This window comes from Amblyomma americanum, chromosome 4 (assembly GCF_052857255.1).
Source record: "Amblyomma americanum isolate KBUSLIRL-KWMA chromosome 4, ASM5285725v1, whole genome shotgun sequence".
In the NCBI taxonomy this organism is placed as follows: domain Eukaryota; kingdom Metazoa; phylum Arthropoda; class Arachnida; order Ixodida; family Ixodidae; genus Amblyomma; species Amblyomma americanum.
In genome coordinates, this window is record NC_135500.1 from 67,013,708 (window position 1) to 67,022,811 (window position 9,104).

Consider the following 9,104-nt stretch of genomic DNA (forward strand, 5'->3'; position numbering starts at 1 on the left):
TATTGTAAGAGTTCTTTTTGTTGATCTGCTTGTAATTTCTCTTTTGTGTTTTGAACATTATATTGTACTGGTTGCCCACCTGCTACGGTCTCTTACTGAGACTGGCAGTATTGTATATAAATATAAATAAAATAAACATTTCATATCATAGGGTTATGATTTTATCCCACACGTCTGATGACATCACGCCTACAACCAATTGCAGTAAAGCAATAAACGGAGCCCTGAAAGTTGGTGTTTGAGAACTAGGATGATATGCAGGTTTCTAAATAGATTTAGAACATCCTATATAACGTCATATGGACAAGACATACCAAAGTCGACCAGGAGCCACCAACGTCGCTGCAAACACTAATGTTTTCGCATTTCTCCAATGCAGTCTCTGCAGTGCTCTCAAAGTTTTGTTATTCGCAGCGATTTAACAGTTGTCGCTGAGTCTCGTTACATGTGAAAATGGGCGTTTTTCTTTTGTAGACCTTTACTTATTGCTATCTAAATGGCGAGCAGTTTGTGTCTATGCACCACATGTTGAAGCTCACCGTGCAACCTTTTTTTGATAATCTTTTCCGATACACCTCATGCGACGAGGGTGTAATTTGGCTGCAAGACTTCTGCTTTGTTTGTAGTGCTGCAGATTGAGTTAGAAATCTTAATGTTAAGGTCAAGAGTGCCTTCATGCTTATTCAGATTTTACAGGAATGCAATATATAAGATGTTGGTGCAGCCATTATATAATCATTTTCAGAAAGGAAGTCATGCCAGACTTCACTAAGTATACGTTCCAGTCGAACTTTTTCCACTATGTACTAAATATAAGGTAATACTGGTACAGCTTAGTTATCATTTCACAGTAATTGTAATGATAGAAACAAGGGAGAAAAAATTGCTGGAGATTTAGTGCTGGTTAACCCTGGCCGAAAGCGAAAATCTGTATCTTCCTGGCTACGTTTTATGTGGTCGAGCGACTGGCGGTCTCCACGGCAGGCGTCGCATCGAACGTGTCACCTAGCGTTAGGCTGAGCACATTAAAGTTCACCGGCGTTTTATGTAGAACCCACGTTGATGCCCTGCGCATGCAACAGGAAAATTAAATAGACTTTTTGGGAAAAGGAAGACCCGCCGCGGTGGCTCAGTGATTAGGGCGCTCGACTACTGATCCGGATTTCCCGGGTTCGAACCCGACCGCGGCGGCTGCGTTTTTATGGAGGAAAAACGCCAAGGCGCCCGTGTGCTGTGCGATGTCAGCGCACGTTAAAGATCCCCAGGTGGTCGAAATTATTCCGGAGCCCTCCACTACGGGACCTATTTCTTCCTTTCTTCTTTCACTCCCTCCTTTATCCCTTCCCTTACGGCGCGGTTCAGGTCCCCAACGATATATGAGACAGATACTGCGTCATTTCCTTTCCCCAAAAACCAATTATTATTATTATTGGGAAAAGGAAACGGCGCAGTATCTGTCTCACATATCGGCGGGCACCTAAACCGCGCCGTAAGGGAAGGGATAAAGGAGGGACTAAGAGAAGAAAGGAAGAAAGAGGTGCCGCAGTGGAGGGCTCCGGAATAATTTCGACAACCTGGGGATCTTTAACGTGGACTTACATCGCACAGCACACGGGCGCCTTTTGCGTTTTGCCTCCATCGAAACGCGGCCGCCGCGGTCGGGTTCGAACCCAGGTAATCCGGATCCGTAGCCGAGCGCTCTAACCACTGAGCCGCAGCGGCGTGTCGCATGCAATTCCCGCAGACACCTTCCCACGCTGCTTGGTCAAAGTGTGTGACGTCACGGAGGGAGTAGGCAGCACACCTGGGATGCCTCCTTTTCTCCTCTCCGCAACGCGGTGACGGAGTGCACATCTGCCGCGCTGCACGGCAGGCGTCGCATCGATCACACCTAGCGTTCGGCTGAATGCATCAAAGTGCACCGGTGTTTTATGTAGAACCCACTTTCATGACCTGCGCATGCGATGCTGGCAGAAGCTTTTCCGCTTGACCACAGGTCAAGGTCACAGGTCAGAGTCGAGATAGATGGTGTAACATCCGCTGGTGTCGCTTCTATAGCTGGCGTCATGTGTCGAACCTAAATACCACCAGTTATGCTCATGGTTTCACCTCTAGCTACATTCAAGGTGAAACTTGCGGCCCCGCTGACCTCTAGCTACATTCAAGGTCAAATTTTGACCCAGCTGACGCCTCAAAAAGCTGCCGTAGTGAAGCGCTTCAAAAATCCACATTCATCTGGGATCTATGGAAGCTGAATCAAAGCTTCAGGAGGATGAAGGATTGCTAAATTGCATAGGTAATGAAGTAAAAGATATCATCATCGTCGTCAACATCATGATAACTTTTCCAAACCCAAACCCTCGCCAATCCCCCACCGTCGGTATGTGCCATCGTTTTTGAGGCAACATCTTTTACTTCTTTGTCTACGCAGGCAATCAATCCTAAGAGACTAATTCGTGAAACATTGCAGCCGACTTGGATGAACTGACGCAGCGCGTAAAAATAACAGCAATTGACCGAAGCGAAGAGAGCCGCCGCGGTGGCTAAGTGGTTTCGGCACTCGGCTTCACTACGACATGTTTCAAAGCCTGAGTCGGTTTGGGACGTTAAACCTCCATAAACCAAACCAATTGTGCGAAGCTGCATCAATAGGTTTAATCAAGACAAGGAAGAAAAAACACTCAATGAGCAGCTTGAATCATTGAAATTTATCAGACAGAAAGATATATGAACGAAATGAAAGCTATGAAGGAGAGCTGATCGAGACAGAAAAGTACAAAGCGGCAATGATAAGCCTTCGGGCTGAGAAGTTGCGGGCGGGGGAAATGGTGACAAAGCGTGCCTTATCTGACGAGAACCGGAAGGCTTGACAAAAATGCTAGTTATAACAAATTTAAACTGATTAGACGTGCGAAAGCATGTGTTTACATGGTTGGCTCGTTGTTTTCCTTTATAGGGTAGTCGGCAAGTCTGGCGGCGATATTAGACTCAGGTGAAGCTCTGTTCGCGCCGCAGATGGAAGTTGATGAAAATAACGGTGTGCAATGCACAGCGCGAGATCGTGTTGTAGTTTATCACGAGGCGTGACAGCTTGCGGCGATAGCATGTCGTATGATTAAGGTCAGGGGAACGAGAGTATGGATTAATTATAGCATAAACAATACCGGAGGAAGAGAAAGCCGTTCTGAATGTCTCTGTCTTGAAATGCCTCTAGCTGCAAACAGCACATCGGCCGTTCGCCGAGATCTTCCGACACTTGGAGTTACGTTTGTTGTTTAAAAGAAAGCGGAAAAAAACGGACGAGGGACGGATTAGGGGTTACAAAAACACTTTCACGAGCGCTCGTCAACGTGTTTTTGTAACCCCTACTCCATCCCTCGTCCGTTTTTTTTTTTTTTGCGCTTCCTAGTAAACAACATGCATCACCAACTAGCCCGTCAGCTTTCTCTTCTGACCTGGAGTTACCACGGGCTTGTACGAAGCGGACCTCCCTCGACTTCCGACAGGTAATGTGGTCCTCAACACCGTCTTCATGCTGACCTCAAGGGTCGCCCATACCGTACCCCCGACTACCGAGACGCACTCGCGCAGATTTTGGACCTCCGTGAGATTCTGTGCATTGGCCAGTACCAAAGGAGCCCCGTTCAGCTAGCAGCTCCTTTAAGCAGATGCTTATTCACAAAGCAGAGTTCCTTGTCAAAGGTTTAAATTGTATCGTGTTTGACCCGGACACCAAAAACGTGAAGTTTAAGCTGATTTAGCTTTCACGCTATATGGAGAACCGCAGGATTAAGGAAGCTTTGGAGCCTATTGGAACTGTACAAACTGTCGAGCGTGTGAAGAGGCGGTACCCCGGAAGAAGGCACATGGAAAGAATGAACCGTGAAATCTCGCTCACGCTCAGAGGCGCATTGTCAGTAAGTCCAATTCCTCACACGCTCAATGTTTTCGGAGAACAAGATTCAGCTTTGGACGCAGGCAGGCCTCCGCTTTGTCTTCGTAATAACCGGGTATGCCATGTAAGGCGTCAGTGTCGTACGCCTCGATGCCGACGCTTTGAGCACGCAATAGGGAAGTCTGTCATGAGCTATGGTGACAGGTTGTACCAGTGTAACTTCGGAGGATGAGGCGATGTCAGAACACGTTGTGGATGTGTAGGGGTGCCATATGATATGATTATGGCCCTATGCCTCCATAGCATACGGCGCATTAGGATGGCTGTGCGTCATGCCGATCTGAACCTAAGGCCTGCTAGACAGTACTTAATTGAAAGTACTGCTTTCATGCGCGAAATGTCAAAGGCAAGCAGTGAGCAGCCACACTGGCTGCCATTCTATTTCCGAATACCGTTCGGTGACGACGCAGGATCATGAGCTCCGGCGGAGCGGCGATAGCGGCCCTTGCTGGCCGCGGTAACAGGTTTAATGCCGACGCAGATAACGAGTACGGGATTGTTTTGCCTACTCTGCCAACAGGACGTGTTGTTCTTAACATAGAGAAAGCGAACTAGAAAATTGACATGCAAATAGCTGGACAGCAGTAGGGGGCAAATCAGAAACTATCGGTTAAGAAAAAGGTTACAGAAACAGAGAGAGCTCTGTGGAAAACAGGGATGCTGACGAAATCGGCACTGGGAACATAAAGGATCTTTAAGCAGGAGATTGCCAAAGAAAACTTCAACAGTAATTGTAGGGGAAGCTCTTTTTTGTCTGAGGCTAAGACGGGAGTTTTGCGGACTAAGACATATAGAGTCAGGTACCACGAGATAGACACGTTGTGCGTTGCGTGCGGAGAGGAGCAGAAAACGGCTGAACACTTGATACTTTTCTGTGAAGGTCTTCACACTGCAATGAAAAGCAGCGGTGCTGGTTTATCCAAGACACTGGTGTTTAAGGACAGTGAAGAGAAAGTAGATTTTGAGCGGGTAGAGGTAACCAAGCGAAGGTTATCTGATTGGTGGCTACAATCAAGACAAGAGTAAAATTTCAAATTTCATGGCTAGGTGGCTTGAACCACCGCCCGATTTAAAGGGTTCAGCCTTATCCATTAAGCAATCCATATTTCTTCACGGTGACGTGCGCGCGAGGTCCTGCAGGGCGGAAGATTTTCGGGACGCCCTCGCCAACGCTGGTGCGCACCCGCACGTCGTGGCGCTGGGGGCGTATCAGATTAATCATGTGTGGGCGGTGACGTTCAGCAGTACTGAAGCGGCAAAGAAACTTCGTGCCTTCAAGGAGCTACAAGTGAAAGGACGCCGGTGCATCATTTTCGACCCGGAGGATCAGCACGTAAAGCTGAGCCTGCATTATATGCTGCACGGTGCATGTGGCTGACGACGACATCCGGACTGCTTTCGCGGCGTTCGGAAACGTTACGGAGGTGACGCCGGAACGGTGGCGTGTCCAAGGAATGAAGGACACCGACCGATGCAGTGGCTCCGTTGCCACGGCACTGGTTACGTTCGCCGTGACTGCAAGGTGCCCAGGTGTTCCCAGTGCAGGTGCTCTGGACACGCGGACGCGGACTGCGTCCGTACCTACGCGTCGGCTACCGGGCTCGGAAAGGCGAACGACACCGCGGACCTCTTGGACGTCGCCGAGGCGGAGGAAGCAGCGACTGGCACGGACGAGGCGGGCAAGTCGGCTTCAACGCTTTCGCGACGTCTGTGAGTTCCAGTGATAACACCCAGGCTGCCGACGAACCAGCGAGCGAAGCATCAAAGGCAGACTCTCTCGGCTTCTCTAACGCGACGTCAGGGAACGAGGTGTGCCCACCAGAGCCCGAGTACATAGAGGTAAAAGACTAGAACGACGAACACCACGAGAAGAGCGGCGCCCGCAAAACTAGCGCCACGTCCCTTGGCACCACCCCGGCGAAGCGTCCCCACGAACAGTCCACCCCCCAGGGGACAAGGTGGTAGCGCCCGGCGCCGGGAACCCCCTGCAAAGACCGGCGCCCGACGCTCCCGCCGCGCCCAAACTGTTCGGCTCACAAGCGGACCGGCTACAAGGTAGTCCTCGACCAGGCCGATGTTCTTCCGCCGGACGATGTTCTTCCGCCAGCGCCAACAGTGCCGTCTAGCCACGCGCTAGACGTGGGAGGTAAGCACCATGCTTTTGGGTCCTCCCTCTTGCGTAAAAATGGCTTCCGCCTCCGCCTTTAAAGTCGCTACGCTAAATGTCAGAGGCCTGGGGACCAGGAAGAAACAAGGTCAGGTGTACCGACTTATTACGGAGCGCGAGATAGATGTATTGGCCGTGCAGGATACGAAAGTGGACGGCAACGAAGGAACCGACCGCACGGTGCGACGCTTCACGACTAGATTTTTTGTTGTCGTCAGTCATGCAGCGGGGACATCGGCTGGCTGTTTGATTTTTGTAAAGAAGATTCCGGTGCTAGAGGTGCAGGCTTTTTTTGTTACACGTGTGTCTGGCCGGTGTATTGTCCTTGATTTTTCTCTGAACAGCATTGAGTGGCGCATTGTTACCGTGTACGCGCCGGATGTGGTTGAGGCAAGAGTTGCTTTTTTCCAAAGCCTCCAAGAGCGCGTTTGCACGGAGAGGAAGCTCACTGTCTTAGGCGACTTCAATTGAGTCCTTATGCGCGCGATAAGTCAAGCATCTGGGGGTTTCGACACAGGAGCACTGAAGTCATTTATTTATGGGTGTTTAACGTCCCAGAGCGACTCAGGCTATGAGGGACGCCGTAGTGAAGGGCTGCGGAAATTTCGACCACCCGGGGTTCTTTAACGTGCACTTACATCGCACAGTACACGGGCCTCAATAATTTCGCCTCCATCGACATTAGACCGCCGCGGCCGGGATCGCACCCGCGTCTTTCAGACCAGCAGCCGAGCGCCATAACCACTCAGCCACCGTGGCGGCTTAGGAGCACTGAAGTGTTGATGCGAATGATTGAGAACGGAAACCTCAAGGATGTGGCTGAATCTATTGAGGGTGCGCGGGCAGTGAAGTTCACTCATTTTCAGGGCGCAAGCCATGCACGGCTGGACCGCATTTACGGATAAGTTGATCTTGCCCCTCAATGCAGCCATTATGAAGTTGTGGGAGTGTCATTCTCAGGTAGCTGTTTAGTTGAGTGCTGCCTGGGAAGTGAAGCGAGGCAAGGCATTTCCATGGGAAATGTGGAAGCTAAACAACACGCTTCTTCGCGACGATGTCTACTACCGAGCAGTAAAGGAAGAAACGGGAAAAATAAACCCGTGCAAGAACCTGAAGCTTTGGCAATAGTGGGAGCTCAGTAAAGAATCTTTAGAAGTCAAAGCAGTAGAAAGGGCCACTTGTATCCGTTATAAAAAACAAGACGAAGCTGATATAAGGGCACTGCTGCGAACGCCGCAGAAGCAGTAATGCAAAGATCCTGAAAAATGGATAGAAGATATCAAGACAACAAAACGTAAAGCTTATGGAAGAACGGCGTTATCGCTGAGCACTGGTGAGAGCGAGGGCAGAAGACACAGTTGCTGGCGAAGCGCCATCAAAACGTGCTCTCGGTTTAGACAAAGCCCACTCTGAAAGAAATCACATCGATAAGTTAGAATGGAGCGGTATCTTATCGACAAACACTGACGACACGAAAGTAATTTTAATGAATTCTACCGGAGGCCTTTTCCATCGCATCCAGTAGACGCAGTCGCATTTCAGCATCAGTTTCTTGGTGCAATGCCACGTCTGGACGAAGACTAAAACTGATGAAATAGATTACAATTGGTTACCTCATATTGACCGATAGCACTCACTAATCTGAACTAGAGAATTTTCATGAAGGTATTTGCGCGAAGACTTCAGACAGTAATACCGGATGTTGTTGGACCCCACCAGACATGTGGAATAAATGGGCGCTCGATTTTTACAAAAAATTCACAAAGCGCACAGTGTACTTGAAAGCTGCGATGACATTAATGGGCGAGTGGCCATGCTTCAGATTGATCTCGAAAAGGCAATTGATTGTGTTCCTCATGAAATCTTGTTTTCGGTTTTACACCATGTGAACGTCGGTTCAGTTATCCGTGAGATGTAGCCCTGGAGTATCGAAATTGCACGACAAGATTGATCGTTAACAAGAGTCTGGGGGCCCCCATCAGCGTGCAGCGTTCGGAGCGTCAGGGCTGCCCCTTCAGCCCTCTCTTTTGTATTTACATCGAAACGCTGTGCAAGAAAATAATAGAAAACAATAGTGTTAATAGCTTTAGGTTACAAGCAGCTGAAGTTAGGTTGCTGGCTTATGCAGATGACGTTGTAGTATTCACAGTTGATCAGAAGAGCATGCGTGAAGCTGTCGGGTGTGTACGCGAGTTCAGAGAAGTCACCGGTAGCGGGGTTAATTGGTCCACATGCCTTGCACTCTGGCATGGATGGTGGCCATCCCACCCGGACCATTTTGCCAACGTAACGTGGGCGACGACCCTGGGCAAGTATTTGGGCGTTCCGCTCGATGCTTATCGCGAAAGCCAGGAGTATTGCAAACAGCAAACGAAAGAAGCACCTGACAGAGCTGGAAAATGGAAAAGCACCAATCTCTCAGTTTTCGCCAGAGCTAGTCTGCGACCTTTTTTCTTATTAGCAAGTTCTGGTATGTCATACAGGTTTTGCATTGCTCTCGTGTAAACATTCAGAAGCTACACAGGATTTTTGCCGTCTTCATATGGACTTGCGAATGTGAACGTTGCATCCGAAAGAACCTGTTCCGGCGGATAAAAGACGGGGTCTGGGGCTAGGGCACCTCTTTTTAAGGCAGCAGGTGGACTTTTATTTTCTTTTCTGGATGTCACAGACCCGTTGTTGCGCACCGTGTTCCAGGTGAGGCTGCGGTGATTTCTGCCGGAGTTTGTTGTATCCACAGAAGAGCTCTCTGGAGGATTTTTGGTTACTACGAAGAGATTGTAGCAAGTGTTAGGTTTCTTTCTGCGCGTTTTTCCTGCGATTATTTGTACAAAACTAAAACGAAAAAGTTGTACCGTGATCTTTGTGATATTTTTTGTTCGCAGAGCCCATGTACAGGGTATTGTATAGTGGGGGCCCGGGAAGTGATGTTTTAAAATGGGTGAAGAAATGCAGGTACCACCAAGAGTAAAGACCTCCTTT